This window comes from Marmota marmota, unplaced genomic scaffold, assembly GCF_001458135.2.
Source record: "Marmota marmota marmota unplaced genomic scaffold, marMar, whole genome shotgun sequence".
Lineage (NCBI taxonomy): Eukaryota > Metazoa > Chordata > Mammalia > Rodentia > Sciuridae > Marmota > Marmota marmota.
In genome coordinates, this window is record NW_026000240.1 from 12,580,898 (window position 1) to 12,597,429 (window position 16,532).

Genomic DNA, 16,532 nt, shown 5'->3' on the forward strand with positions numbered 1-16,532 from the left:
TAAAAAAAAAAAAAAAAAAAAAAAGTGTGACCATTTACAACTAAAAAATGTTTTAAAAAAGAAAGAAACCATCTGAGAGGCTCACATGTTCTCCAGATTGCTAACAAAAGGAAACCAGGCTACAGCCAGGACAAAACGTAAGGCCTACCGATGCTAGCTCTGCTGTCAGAAAAGGAGCGGTCCTAGGCAATCAGGGCGACAGGAAAGCACCTGGCTGGACATCAAAGGCCAGAGCAGAGCCCAATCCTGCGCCTCACCTACGTACCAAAGAAACATGGTGGTGACTGAAATGCGCTCCCAGAGCCCCCCAGCCTCAACAATCCCGTACTATTAGGCCACTCCCTAAGATCCCCAGGCATCCAGCTTTAATCATAGATTTAAATAACCATGAAAAACCAAGACCAACTCTCAGTCTCAATGCATTTAACTTTGGGAGAAGCACTGGGTCCCTGTCCTTAAGCCTTACACAGAGAAGAGGCAACTTGAACTGGCTCTGACATCGACGTTCATAAAGCAATAAGCACTTAGCAATGGAAGAGCTGGGAATGGTCTTCAGACTCCATCCTGCCCCCACAGCCTCTGACACAATGGGTGTTTTGTTTGGTATCCCCCAAAAGTGAAGGTTCAAACTAAATTCAATGAAAACGAAATTTCAAAGAAAGTTGCTTCTCCTTCATTTCTCCACCAAAACAAACACATTAAGAAAGTTACACAGAGCAGGTCTGGGTTGGAGGGGCCAGGGCAGGGCTGGTCGGAGGGGCAGGGCTCCTGCTCTGGTTCTAAAGCAGTTCTGAGGGCCTCCTGGCCACTGAGCCCCCCAGAGGCCTCCCCCAGGGTGAGTCCCGCCCCTCCTCCCCAGGTGTCCTGATAACCACCAAATTGGTTAAGTGCTCTGCACTCAGCCTAATTCCACAGCCTGGACCCCTCCCAGCTATGTACACAAAGGCAAATAAATAAAAGGCACTTTGTTCCTTTCTTAAGGCTCTCAGGAGACACCAGTAAACCCCACGTTGTTCCTTGTGTGTTTTCTTTTCCTTAAAGCAATCAGGAGCCAAAAATGCTCTGAGCTAGTTCAGCAAGGAGATTGGATCTGCCCTCCAAGAGGCCAGGAGGCTACATTTGAAAGGACTGCTTTAAACTGCACTAAGTACCCTGAGCTTGAGGAGCCCTACCTTCTGGTCCAGTAATTCATCCTCTGGAAATACATCCAAAAAAAATAAAGAGGCACATCCAAATGAATACACATTCACTACAACCCTTTTTATGACAGAAGAATCAGTACACCACTGTTGGGCAGCACTGATTGCTGTGTATATAGCAACAAATGTTTTTGCAAAGGATGAGTAAATGAAGATGGGAAACACATTACAACAAAGAAAAGGGGCTGGGGATGTGGCTCAAGTGGTAGCACGCTCACCTGGCATGCGTGAGGCCCTAGGTTCGATTCTCAGCACCACATAAAAATTAAAAAATAAAATAAAGATATTGTGTCCACCTAAAACTAAAAAAATAAAATTAAAATATTAAAAAAAAAAAAAAACACAAAGAAAAGAAAATTCTCCTTCTGTGGGAGGTGGGAGTGGGAATAGATACAGTATTATAACCATGAAATACAATGTTGCATAGAGTAAGGTCCCCATCTTAACAAGAATACTCTCAGTGTTGATATCTTTGTAATATCTATATCTGCTTTTTCCATTCCTAAACATTATTTGTGCCACATCTTTTTTAAAATCAATCTCACCAAATGTTCATCATTTTATTCTTAATCCTTTAGCTAGAAAGTGATCTATCCACTAATTTTAGGTGCTTGCCTCAGAAATTCCAACATGGACGCTTCACTTATCAAAGTCAAAACAACCAGTATCTCTAACCCCACCTCCCACCATCCTCCAACCCTAGAACCCATTTACTCCTCTTGCTCCTCAGCTTCCTGCTGCCACTCTTCTCACTAAAGGCGTGAACATTACTATTTTATACAGCTAACAAGTGCTTTCACTTACAACCCACCCCCTTCACTCTCCATTGCTTCTGAGACCTTCCATTTGGGAATCGTCTCCTTCTGCTTGAAGTGCATCCTTTTAGTAAGGTCTCCAGCACAAACACCAGGTTTTTGTTATGTCTGAAAGGTCTTCACTTCACCCTTATTTTCTTTTCAATATTTAGTTGTAGTTGGACACGATATCTTTATTTTTATTTTTTTTTAAAGAGAGAGTGAGAGAGAGAGAAAGGGAGGGAAAGAATTTTTTTAATATTTATTTTTTAGTTTTTTGGCGGACACAACATCTTTGTTTTGTATGTGGTGCTGAGGATCGAACCCGGGCCGCACGCATTCCAGGCGAGCGTGCTACTGCTTGAGCCACGTCCCCGGCCCGATATGTTTATTTTATGTATTTATTTATTTTTATGTGGTGCTGAGGATGGAAACCAGGGCCTGGAACATGCTAGGAGAGAGCTCTATTGCTCAGCCACAACCTCGCCCTCCTCCTTATTTTTTAAAGGTATTTTTAATGGAAATAGGATCTTAAGCTGACAGCGAATTTCTTGCTTATGGTGCAAGAAAGTCTTCTGACTTTTATTGTTACACTGTCAGAATGTTCCTCGTGTCTTTGAAGATAAGCTTCCTCTTCTCTCTGACTTTGCGTAATATCCTCTCTTCATCTTTTGTGTTCTGCAATTTAATCACATCTGTCTACCTTTTTTTCATCCTGACTGGGATTCTTATGACTTCATAAATATGCAAAATGATGGTTCTTATTGGTCCTTCAAAATTCTCAGTTGTTACCTCTTAAATGTTGCCTTTTCTCATTTTCTCCCTCTTTTTATTCTGAAACTAATTAAAATTCTTGTCAGATTCAATTAGCTAATTCCCTGTTCAGCTTGGATTTATCTGTTGTTGAATCCTTTGGACTATCATATTTTTATCATTTCAAGTTCATCTTCAAAACCACAGAGCCATGCAGTCTGGCCCTGGGCCAAACTGAGACACAATCTATCCCCACATTGCACATTGCTTGCCACTTTGGACTTCCTGGGCCAGGAAGTCACTGCCCTCAGACAGCTTATGAATCTACCTGATCCTTAGAACTATCCCAAGGACTGGGCTTCATCACTACTCCCATTTTACAGATTGAGAAATTAAAGCACAGAGAGGTTAAAAATTATCTAAGGTCCTCGGCCACCAAGTGGCAGATCTAGGATTTGAACCCAAAAAATGTAACTGTAAATATTTCACTCTTTAAGATTTGTGTAAATTTGCTTCCTAGCAAATAATGAATAACAGGAGGGAGAGAAAGACACTAAGAGAGCCCTGATAGGCATGGCTGGCAGAAGTGGTGAGACCCAGACTCCCAGGCAATGGTCCTTGCCACCACCTTGTGCTCAGTCAGGGCACATTTTCAGGTTTATGCGCCCCTCATCTTAAAAGTGGGCACATGGTGCAGCCTGGATATTAAGAAATACACTGGGGAATAAAACACCACCCACCGGAATGAAAGGCCCCTTAGTGAGGAGATTTTTAACTCTCAGTGAAGATCAACTTAAGAGTCTTCTTAATCACACAAAAATAAAGAAATAAAGGACTTTTTGTACAATTCTTATTTCATCTATTTCTGTGTAAGTGTAACACAGAAATACTACCATCCCCAAACCAATGATTTCCAAACATTTTTAAATATTAGAAACAAACTTCAGAAGAGCTTTGCCCCGAATTTTTTCATACAGAAGGGTACTTGACATACAGTTTCAGAAGGGAGGACGGATGTCCTGGATGCCAGTTCACCTTAACCTTAATGCCTCCGGCTTCCCTTTCTCCACCCACCAGTAAGTGAAGGGAGCTCATCACAGAGGATGAGCTAGATTCTCATCATTCCTGCTCCCCACCCTCCACCCAGCAATGAGCTCAGCTCCAACAAGAAATGTGCCTTGACTGGTGATTCAACCTCCTGTCCAACACCTTCCTCCTTCCCAACTACACAGCAGGGTGTGTGGGAGAAGTCCCTCCACCTGTACCACACAGCACGGAGAGTTCTGGAGCCCTAGGTGTAAACGGTTGTCACTGCCCTCAGACAGCTTATGAATCAAATGACCCACCCAAGGCACTGAGCCCTGCTGCAGGCACCACAGTCACCAAAAAGATGGAGAGGTGCCTGGACACGGTCCCAACTGCTCTGAGATGCTCTGAGGACAGGGCACAGAAATAGAAAAATGTTTACATAAAACTTGCCCAGCAAGGAGCAGAATATCAACAAGGCCTATTGCAGGAGTTAAAAAAAAAAAAAATGAGCCAAGGCAGTCAGAGAGCACATGCCTGTGATCCCACTTACTCAGCTACTCAGAAGACTGAGGCAGGAGAACAGGGAGTTAGAGGCCAGCCTGGGCAAATTAGCAAAACACTGTCTCAAAATAAAACTTTAACAAGAAAGAACTGGAGGTGCATGTGTGAGTCCCTAGGTTCCATCTCCAGTACAAGAAAGGAAAGAAAAGAGAGAAAGAAAGAGAGGGGAGGAGGAAAGGGAAGGAAGAAGGAAAGAAAAGAAAAGCCTAAAAGAAGGAATGGAATAAAAATTACTATCTTAGTCTATTTTCTGTTGCTATAACAGAATACCTGAGCCTGGGTAATTTGCAAAGAGAGGTTTATTTTGGGTCACAGTTCTGAAAGCTGGAGGTGGAAAGTCACATAGCATGGGTAAGGCCTCACCTGTTTCCTCTCATGGTAGGAACAAAACAGGAAGGGTACACTTGCTAAATCACCTGCTCTTACCATGACTGGTCTGAACTCATTACAGCAAGAGCTCAGGCCCACAAGAAAGATATTGATATTTTTTATTTTTCTTTTCTCTTCCCCAACCCAGGCTGAGCAACCCAACCCCAGCTCTAGCCCTTTAATCTCTTTTAATGTCCTAATTGCCTTCTAAAAGCCCCACCACCCAACTCTGCAAAGGCAATCAAATTTCAATATGAGTCTTGGCAGAGACTCCAACCATACCAATTACTAAGGCACATCATTCACATGCTGCATAAATACAAAGTAATTTGATAAAAACATACGAGGAAATTGGCAAAGATGCCATTTCACTAAGAATGCCCACTCATAAATTATTCAGAATATAAATCCTGAGATAGACCTCTCTTTAGAAGAATAATAGTAATAAGAAGAACAATAATTTTATAAAGATTTTGGCCTAAAATAATGGCAATAAAGAAGTCTAGTTGCTGTATAGTCAGCAGAGATGTTGTGAACCCTGACAGATCAATAGACAGCTTACGCTATATGCAGATATAAGAATATCTGAATTATGAGAAAGATGGGCTGGGAATGGGATTCCATGGTAGCGCGCTTGCCCATGAAGCCCTGGGTTCAATTCCCAACATTGCAAAAAGCAATCAAAAATTATGAGAAAGAAATATAGAAGTCTTCAAAGAATCTGATAAAGAGATGGAAGAACAAACCTGATTTGGTCATAAGAATTCTCAAGTTCAAAAGAGCACCAAAAAGAAATCTAAATCTCAAAACATAGTTTAAACTGTAGAAATTCAGCTTGGTCTCTTATGTGTAGAATTCTTAATTCTTAAAAAGCTCTGGAGAAAATCAGGAGCTAGTGGAGGTAGTCCTAGCTAAACAGATCCACAGCTCAACCCAGGAGCTAATCCCCCACAGGCTTACAAGCTCTTGATTCTTTTTAAGTCTAACTAATAAGAACATTTGAAGCTGCCATTTGATGAAAAATGAAATAGAATTATAGGAGAAAAAATAGGGAAATAAAATCAAACACTAGCACAGATTCCTCAAATGAGATGTATAATGTGGACTGGGGGATCTTAAACGAGTATAAACATATAGATGTGTATACACATATACTTTATGCACACACCCACACACACATACTTAATTTAAAGGTACAGCAACTAAGGGCTGGAGGTGTAGCTCATGGTAGAGTACATGTTTAATGTAAGCAAGGGCCTAGGTTCAATCTCTAGCACCAAGTGCAGGAGCTAATTCCTGGTGATTTGTCACTGGCCCCTATGAATCCACCTGCCACATCCTTGGATGGTTTATTCCCTTGGAGGGGCAACACAACCATCCAGTGAATGGGTCCTGGCCCACTGTCCTTGTCATTCCATGATAATCCTCCCCCTTCAAGGAAAAGCAGGGGTCTCCTAAGTGTCCAAGCTAAAAGCATCACATCCACAAAATCTGAATGACAAGTTTTTCTTCTTCCTCTCAGAAATGCTAAGAGACCGGAACTCTATGCAGCCATGACCAGGGACAATAAGAAATTCAAGTTAGCTTTGATTCCAGGGATAGAGTAAGAAATCGGTCAGCAAGACCACCAGCCTGTTGGTGCCATTCTGCCAGAACTGGAGATGCTTCAGGTGCCAAAGAGCTAAGGAGACAGGAGACAGGTTGGGACTGGGAAGAAAGCTGTGAAAAACAACTAAATGCACACTACTTAAGAAAAGGAAATGTGGGCTGGGGATGTGGCTCAAGCATTAGCACGCTCGCCTGGCATGCTTGCGGCCTGGGTTCAATCCTCAGCACCACATACAAATAAAGATGCTGTGTCCGCCGAAAACTAAAAAATAAATATTAAAAAATTCTCTCTCTCTCTCTCTCTCTCTCTCTCTCTCTCTCTCTCTCAAAAAAGAAAAAAGAAAAGAAAAGGAAATATGCTAACCCGATTCCACCACGCAATCCTCAAAACGCTACTCATTTGCTTCTTCTTCAAAGTTTATTTTTTAATCCATACTGGGGGGTAGGGGTGTGCGCAGAAGGTGACCCCTCCTCCTCTGAGGATCCAGCCAAAGTGAAATTTGTGGGCTGGGGGTGTAGCCCAATGGCTGAGCTCTTGCTTAACACACTCAAGGCCTGGGTTTGAGCCCCAGCACTGCAAATAAAATAAAATTTATAAAGTCACCCATGAGTAAATAAGACAAAAGCAAGTGTCATTTTTATGAAGATACTAATTTTTACGTATCAGATTAGCAAATATCAAAAAAAAAATCCATAAAGCTTCACAGTATGGGGTTGGTGTAGAGAAACTAACACTGTGATACATTTCTTTTTATTGTACCATGCCTGGCAACACTGTGATACATTTCTGATAGGAGTAAAAATTGTACAAATTTTAGGAAGGTCAATTTAATAATACTTATCAAAATTACAAAGCCAGGCATGGTGGCACACGCCTGTAATCCCAGTGGCTCTGGAGGCTGAGACAGAAGGAACTGAGTTCAAAGCCAACCTCAGCAAAAGTGAGGCACTCAGCAACTCAGTGAGACCCTGTCTCTAAATAAAATACAAAATAAGTCTGGGGATGTGGCTCAGTGGTCGAGTGCCCCTGAGTTCAATCCCCAGTACCACCCACCAAAAGAAAAATTACAAATATATATAGCTTTGACTCAGCAATCCTACCTTTAAAAGTATATCCTATGGCTATATATGGAACATACACAAACTTGTGTACATATAGGATTATTCACTGTACCACTGTTTGCAAAAGATTAGAGACAACCTAATTATCAGTTCATATGGTAAAGTTGTAGTACATCCGTGAAGTGGAAATATGCAGCCATTAAATAACAAATAAATACCCTGTAATGGAATAGGACTTTCTAGTTTCTTCTACCCACAGATACATCAATTTGAACAACTAGTAATACATGGAAGCTCTAAGGAAATCAGGTGAGAGATTATAGCACCTGAAAATAGCACAGATATAAGAAAATAATGGCAATAAAGAAGTTTAGTTGCTTTAAAGTCAGAAGAAATGTTGTGAATCCTGACACATCACATCCACAAAGTCTGGAGAGGACACATTAAATAGGATAGGAAGAGAATTTTAGGTCACCCAATCATCACTCCCCAGACCCAAGCAGCACAGCATGGAGACAGAACCTCCCTGTGGGGAAGGTGAGGGAAATGAGTGCTAGACTTTGCATCAGACCCAACACTGGGCCTATACCAGCAACTCAACAGGGCTGAGAAGGCTCCCAAGACCTCAGACTCCAGCCCAGTGCCCGGGATTGACCCTCCAGACCCACCCTGGTGCCAGCCCCAGGCTCCAGACCTGCCAAGTAGACTCAGCCTCCACACAGGTCTGTCACACTGGTCCACTAGACTGACCCCAGCTGCTATAGGCTCTGGATTGGCCCCAGTATTTACAAGGCTTGGGACTGTTCCAATGCCAATAAAACCCCCATGAACTCAGGCTCTAGGACCACCCTCCTGAACCCAAGATCCAGGCCAAACCCCAAGGATCCAGATGCCTGCTGACCAGCCTGCACCATACTACCATGCATGAGGACTCCAGCAACAAGTCCTCCCACAGACCACACCAGGCAACCTGTGCAGAATCTCTGAATGGCTGGTTGGTGAAAGGGTTTCTCAGACAAAGCCAGACTGCAAAAACTGGTGTAAGTTCCTACTTCTTCAAATAGGCAGGCACCATTGCCTGACCATATCAGGGAAATAAGATACCACTAAAGAACAAAATAAAGCACCAGTAATCAACAATAAAGAAATGAAGATGGATGAACTGCCCAGCAAAGAATACATTATAATTGTTTTAAGGAAACACAGTGAACTCTTTTTTTTTTTTTAAGAGAGAGGGAGAGAGGGAGAGAGGGAGGGAGGGAGAGAGGGAGAGAGAGAGAGAGAGAGAGAGAGAGAATTTTAATATTTATTTTTTAGTATTTGGCGGACACAACATCTTTGTTTGTATGTGGTGCTGAGGATCGAACCCAGGCCGCACGCATGCCAGGCGAGCGCACTACCGCTTGAGCCACATCCCCAGCCCAAGAACTCTTAAGAAAGTTCAATGAAATCAGAAAAAACAGTAACAACCAAAAGAGAAATTTAACAGTGACTGAGATTATTTTTTTTAATCAAACAAATTTGGGAAACTAAAAATACAATTAAATAAATGAAAAAAATGCAATAGAGAACATCAATAGGAAAACTGGTAACAGAGAAAGAAAGAATCTGTAGCTGGGCATGGTGGCACACACCTGTAACCCCAGTAAGAGGGAGGCTAAGGCAGAAGAATTGCTGAGTTCAGGGCCAGCCTGGGCAACTTGGTGAGACCATAGCCCATATTATTTTTAATTGTTTTGTTTTGTTTTTTTTAACTGTCCTAGGGATATAGCTCAGTGGTAGAGCACCCCTAGGTCCAATCTCCAGTACCACAAAAAAAAAAAGAAAAATTAAATCTGTGAGCTTGTGAACTCAGAGACAGGTTACTTGAAATATAGAATCAGAGAAGAAAAAAATAATGAAAACAAATGAAGCAAGTTTATGATGCATGGGGCAGCATCAAAAGAGCAAATATTTGAATTATAGAAGTTAAAGAAGGAAAAGGGAAAGATAAAGAGCCATGAAATGTACTTAAAGAAATAATAGCACAGAACTTTTCAAATTTGGGGAAAGATATAAATATCCAGGTATGGAAAGATCAAGGGTCTCTAATCAGATTCAATTCAAACATGACACCAAGACATACTACAACCAAATACCAAAACCGAAGACAGAACCAAGCAGGAGGAGAAAAGCAGCTTATCACATACAAAGAGTCCAATACCTCTCACAGTAGACTTCTCAGTGGAAACCTTAGAGGTCAGGAGAGAGTGGAATGATATTTTCAAGTGCAAACAGGAGAAAAACTGCCAAGAACACTTTACTCAACAAAGCTGTCCTTCAGGAGATAAAGGCTTTCCCAGATAAACAAAAGCTAAGGCAGCTCATCACCATTAGAGCTGTCTTACTAGAAAAGCTAAAGGCAATTCTTCAAAGTGAAAGAATAGGATAGTAATAAGTAACACAAAAATATGGAAGTATGAAACTCAACAGTAAAATTAAGTACCCAGTTAAATGCAGAATATTTCAAAGCTATAATGGTGGTGTACAAATCACTTACATCTTCAGTAGGAAGATAAAAAGACCAAAAAAAAAATTTAAGCAATATCCAATGTAAAAATATAAACTGTGACATTCAAAACAAAATGAGCTGGTCATGGTGGTGCATGCTATGTAAGCTCCTGACTCTGGAGTCTGTGAAAAAGGCTGGGAGTAGCTCTGGAGTAGAGTACCCCTGGGTTCAATCCACAGTGAGGAAAAGGAGGAGGAGGAAGATCAAGAAGAAGAGGAGCAGGAGGAAGTGAAGAAGGGGGCGGGAGAGAAATAAGAGGGAGGAAGAAAAAACACTATGATTGGAGGAGGTAAAAATGTTGAGTTTTTTTGGGCTGGGATTGTGGTTCAGTGGTAGAGTGCTCATCCTCAGCACCACATAAATGTAAAATAAAGATATTGTGTCCACCTAAGACTTAAGAATAAATATTTTTTTAAAAGTCGAGTTTTTTTTTAATGGAATCAAAATGATCACCTCAGAGTGGCAACTACAACTGTGCTTTATGTAAGCCTCATGGTAAAAAAGCAAAAAACTATTGTTTTAGTCAGCTTTTTCACTCCTGAGACTAAAAAGACCCAGCAGAACAATTGTAGAGGAGGAAAAGTTTATTTAAGGGCTCACAGTTTCAGAGGTCTCAGTCCAGGGACAGTTGGATCCATGCCTAGGAGTTTAAGGTGAGGCAGGACATCAGGTGGAGTATGACAGAAGGAAGCAGCTCACATGATGATCAGGAAGCAGAGACTCCACTTGACAGACAAAAATATACCCCAGAGTCCTACTCCCAATGCCCCACCTCCTCCAGCCACATCCTATCTGCCTTCAATTACCACTCAATTAATCCCATCAGGTGATTGATACACTAATTGGATTAAGGCTTTTACAGCCCAATCATTTCCCTTCCGAAACCTCTCACATTGTCTCACAAGTGAGCTTTTGGGGGATACCTCACATCCAAACCATAACATCTGTAGAAAATACACAAAAAATTTTTAAAAATATATCAATACATACCAGTAGGAAAATCACCTAATCACAAGAGATACTCCAAAAGAAGAACAAATGATCTACAAAACAATCAGAAAACAATTAAGAAAATGAAGTAGTAAGTCCTTACCTAAGAGTAATTACCTTGAATGTGAATGGATTGAATTCTCCAATCAAAGGACAGAAAGGCTGAATGGAACTTTTAAAACCAGACCCAACTAGATGCTGCCTATAAGAAAATCTTCCCAGGTGTGGTGGTACACACCTGTAATCTCAGCAGCTTGGGAGGCTGAGATAGGAGGATCTCAAGTTCAAAGCCAGCTTCAGCAAAAAGCGAGGCGCTAAGCAACTCAGTGAGACTCTGTCTTTAAATAAAATACAAAATAGAGCTGGGGATTGGTCCAGTGGTGAGTGCCCCTGAGTTCAATCCCCAGTACCCAAAAGAAAAAAGAAAAAAGAAACACTTCGCTCTAATAGACAAATGGTGAAGGAATAGGGGTGCAGGAAGACATGGCATGCAAAGAGAAACCAAGAGAATAAGGCCGTAGCTTTGCTTCTATCAGATAAAATAGATTTTAAGTCAAATCTGTAAGAAGAGACAAGGGAGGTCAGTATACAATGGCCAAGCATCCAATTCATCAAGAGAACACAATAATTGTAAATATACATCCACCAACATAGGTGCACATAATAGATAGAGCAAGTAACAATAGATCTGAAGGAGGGAGAGACTCAAGCCCACCTTCAACAATGAACAGATCATCCAGAGAGAAAACTGATAAGGAACAGCAGACCAGAAGAACCCTTCAGATCAAAGGGACTTTAAAGATGGATACTACCCACAGCAGCAGACACACATCCTTCTCAAGGACATGTGAACTTTCTCCAGGACAGACCAAGGGTTACGCCACAAAACAAATTTAAGAGGGCTGAAATCATATCAAGTATCTTTTCTGACCACAGTGTATAAAACTAGAAATCAACAACAGGAAGGGGCTGAGGGGAGAGCTTAGTGGTACACCATTTGCTTAGCATGTATGGCTCTGGGTTCAGTTCCCAGAACAAAAGAGAAAAAGAGAGAGACAAAGGAAGGAGAGAAGAAAGAAGGGAAGATGGGAGGGAAGGAGGAGCAGGGAGAGAAAAGGAAAGGGGAAGAATAATGGAAGAATTTCAGAAAACTCACAAATACATAGAAATTAAACAATTAATATACACTGCTTCTGAACAACCAATGGGTCAGATAGTAAACAGGAAATTTAAAAATATTTTGAGATAAACAAAAATTGAACATACAACATACTAAAACTTACAGGATGCAAGAAATGCAGTAAATTACCCTAAGAGTGTTGTTGTTGTTGTTGTTGTTGTTGTAATTATTATTATTATTATTATTATTATTATTATTATTATTATTTAGTATGGGCAATTGAACCCAGGGGAACTAGACCACTGAGCCACATCTCCAGCCCTTTTATAATCTATTTAGAGACAGGGTCTCACTGAGTTCCTTAGTGCCTTGCTTTTTTGCTGAGGCTAACTTTGAACTCCCAATCTTCCTGTTTCAGCCTCTAGAGATGCTGGGATTGCAGGCAAGAGTAATTTATGGCAATAAGTGTCCACATCAATAAAGACAACTTCAAATATACAACCTAATGTTACACCTCAAGACATTAGAAAACAAGGACAAAATAAGCCCAGAGTTAGAGAGAAATAACAAAATTCAGGGTAGAAATAAATGAAATAGTGACCAGAAAATGAAGAGATCGATGGAATTAAGAGTTGATTTTCAGAAGAGATAAAAAGACAAACCTTCAGCTAGACTGAAAGAAATGTGATAAATCTAGAAATGGAATTCTGTTCACCCCACAGGAGAAGGGAGTCCTGTGGTTTCCAACAGCACAAATGCACTGGGAGGGCACTGCGTTAAGGAAAATGCCTGGCAAAGAAAGGTGAAGGCCACAGGACCTCACATCTCACCCACCTGGCAGACTGGAGAAGGGTGGTCAGCAGGGGCTGGGGCAGGGGCTGGAGGTGACAGCTGAAGGATACAGATTTCAATTAGGAGGACTATGTTCTAGAAACTTACAGCACCACATGACCAGAGGGCAGTCATCAACAGTACACTGCACCAACTCAGAAGACAGAAGGTGCTCTCTCCAAGGAAGAGGTGAGGTAATACTGCCGCTGATCAGCTCAACTTAGCCACAGGATACACACATCTTAGAACAGCCTATTGTACATGACAAATACCTACAATTTTGATCTATTTACATATAAACCAGACATGGCAGCACATGCCTGTAATCCCAGTGACACGGGAGGCTGAGGCAGGAGGATCCCAAGTTCAAGACCAGCCTCAGCAACGTAGCAGGGCCCTAAGCAACTTACTCAGACCCCAACTCAAAATAAAGTAAAAAGAGAAGGGCTGGGGGAGTAGTTAGTGGTAGAGAGCTTGCCTAGCATGTGCAAGGCCTCAGTACCACAAATATAATAAAGAACTTTTAAAATAAATAAGAAAGTTCTGTGTGCCAATATGGAAGAAAAAATATACTGTTGTAAGAAAAATGCAAAAAGCAAAGATTGTGCTGGGCGAGGGATATACCTCAGTGATACCAAACTTGCCTAGCAATGCACAAGTCCCTGGTTTGATCACCAGCATCACAAAAAAAGAAAAAAACATGTGAGTTATGTTAACATTTGATTGTTTTAAAGGATGAAAAAGGCAGAAGGCACACATGTGTATTTGAATATATATAGATATATAAACCTCTTATGTCTGGGAAAAATACACAATAAACTAACAATGCTGTTGGTCTATGAAAGAACAAACAGACCCGGGGGGCAGGGGAGGAAAGAGGTATGGGGGAAACTTCACTAAATGCTCTAAAATCCTAAAATGTGCAGTCCTGAGAATGTGTGTGCTCGACTCAATTATTCCTTCCCCAAAAGTAGAAATTAACATAGCAATAAGAAGAATTCAGTGATAAATAAATGCTTTCCGGTCTACTCGCCAAATGGCCAAATGCAAAGTGACAGATTTCCAGGGAACACGCTGGGAACTGGTCCTGACGAGTGTCTGCCTTTGACTGGAACTTGGACACTAAATAATAGATTTCACATTTCTCTCTTTTGACAACTGAAAAAGAAGTTGGTACACAGTTTGTGTTCACCCTCTTCCAAGTCTGGATTTTAATGATTTGCCCAATAAACAGAAAAAAATACTTCCAACTCACAGCCCATTAAACACGAGGGAAGAGGCGTGGTTCCCAACTTTGGGGAAGAAAAGATTTCTCTGACATTCCCATTGGGGCGCTGCTCAGGAAAACACGGGAATAATCACACGGGAATGATTTCTCTGTAGGGGAAAGAACAGCGGGCAAGAAAAGAAAAAGGACACTTTCTGGCCCTTGCCGCCCCTCCGCCAGCACCAGCCCGCAGAGTCGCCCAGGCTGAGCGGGGCCGGCTCCCATTGGTCCGTGGGTCCCGGCTGCAGCCAATAGCGATGCGCGAGGAGACGGAAGAAGAATATGAAAACCGGCAAAGCCCTCCCCAGGGGTTCTGGAAACGCGGCGGAACTCAGCGCTCTCCAGCCGGGCAATAGCCCAGGTGAATTGGCGGAGCCTTCCGCAAAGAACAAGAAAGGGAACTGCTTCCAGTCCTTCAGGTCTCACTCTTGGGAGCGGGGAGGCAGTTACTGATTTATTCCCTTGTTACTGAAACCCAAGACTTCCTTTTCTGTTTTTAACTTTAATTTGGCTTATTAAGTTGAAAGTTTCAGAAGTCACAAAAAGGGTATGCAGTGAATAGTAGCTGTCCTGTCCCCCAGCAAACAACATCCTTAGTTTCCTAGATTTCACATTTCTTTCTTTTGACAGCTGAAAAAGAAGTTGGTACACAGTTTGTGTTCACCCTCTTCCAAGTCTGGATTTTAATGATTTGCCCAATAAACAGAATTGTGCATGACAAATACCTACAATTTTGCATATAGATATCTCTGGAAGGAGAGATTCTATATGCGTATCAGAAAAGGGTTTGCTCTCAATCCTCTTTTCTTTTTTCTCTTTTCTTTTTTGTTTTTGCTTTTTAACCTTTTTACACAAGTCACTTGTATGGAACCATCAGTCTTTAAATTGAGGGGGCTGGGGGGAAAGCCAAAGGATAATCCTAACTCCTTACATGAACACATTGCCCTTTTCTATAGAGAAATCACTTTTTTTCTTGCAGTGCCAGAGATGGAACCCGGGGCATCACCCATGTTGGGCAAGCACTTTCCAATACCTCCTGTATCACTGAAAGTTAAGGAAAAGCAGTTTGGCAAAAAGAAAATAGCATATCTAGAAAACCAAATGCAATTACCAGCAAATCAACTCGGTTCTGGTCCAGGATTCTGAGCCCTGAACCCTGTATGGATCTTCCAAGTTCCCACCAGGAATAAATCTGCACTGGTTTTCTCAGCTCTCCAAGATCCGGTGTAAGGTCCAGAGGCCTCTTCTACTAAATTGAAGAGGGAGGGAAGTGGGGAGCTGCATTCGGGTATTTGATTCTTGTGGACTAGCAACAAGGAAGTGAAGAAGATGAAAGGGAGACTCGCGCCTTCCACTGGTTAATCAGTAACTCACACTAAACTGGACAGCCTCCGGGGACAACGTAACAGGTGGGCATGGGCACCAGGATGGCTGGGCAAATTCATAAGTTCCTTGCTAAACTCAGAAGAACCAGTCACAGAGAAAAGAGGCTGCCTGCAGGAGAGCCCCCAGAGACCTGGCCAGTGTCCGAAGCAGAGGCTGAATTCTAAGGTGGAGTCCACACCCAATTTGAAATCCTCGTCTTTGTCCCTGCAGTCTGAGATGCAGGGAGGAGAAAAGGCCAAGAGGGAGGTGTGTTTTCAGGAGTGAACCAGGCATCTGCCACCCTGGCCACCAGTCGGCTGTGTGGGCATAAACATTCCTGAGCCTCAGTTCCTCCATAAGTAAACCAACTCAAAACTACTGCAGACATAAACCAGTTCAGGACAATCCAACCACATCTCCCAGGAACCCAGCAGAGCTGTCTAAGGGGCACCCAAACTGCTGGCATAACTTAGCCATTTTCAACAACTGCCCAAGGTACTTCTGGTCCCCAGTTTGAAAAGCATTAGAAGAAAACATCATTGCAGCCGTAAGTCTCTCCGCATGACATCAAGAGACATAAGCAAGCACAGTTTATATAAGATAAAACCAGTATCTGGAGATGCCAGAAAACACACATTAAAATCATGAAGGGTCCTCTTAGACCCACCACAAGTTGACAGCAATCCAGAAGTGATAAGTGGGCCACTTTGATGTGGAGAGACCTCTAAGGAACAGAACCTAAACACGGCTCACTTCTAAACAAATAGCCAACACAGTTTATAAACAAAGTCCTGAATGTTCTCCTGGAATCGGGCCTGACTTTATAACCTCCTGAACTCCAACGCAGGGAATAGAGCTTCTCCACCACCAAAGAACTGATCAGAAACACTTTGGCCTGTCTGTACTTTACATGAAGTGGGAATTAGAAAATAAAACCAACCATCTGTATTTTATATGTACATACATATATATATGTATACATACACATATGTGGTAATTTAGTCCTGCCTTAGTGAGTGATGACTTGATATAA

The 16,532-nt window shown here is 41.9% G+C and overlaps 1 protein-coding gene across 6 annotated transcripts in view; it reads right to left on the bottom strand.

The window, feature by feature from the left end:
* The window catches only part of Plch1 (phospholipase C eta 1), a 187,445-nt gene extending 171,829 nt beyond the window's left edge, over nucleotides 1–15,616 (bottom strand). For 2 of the 6 annotated variants that reach the window (XM_048794683.1, XM_048794679.1), the window contains exon 1: nucleotides 15,246–15,613. The gene's annotated coding sequence lies outside the window, so the exon portion shown is untranslated. Of the gene's footprint in view, nucleotides 1–15,245 lie in introns of all 6 variants that reach the window. The other 4 variants (XM_048794685.1, XM_048794684.1, XM_048794680.1 and 1 more) reach the window with 3 other exon arrangements.
* Between the last annotated feature and the right edge of the window lie 916 nt (nucleotides 15,617–16,532).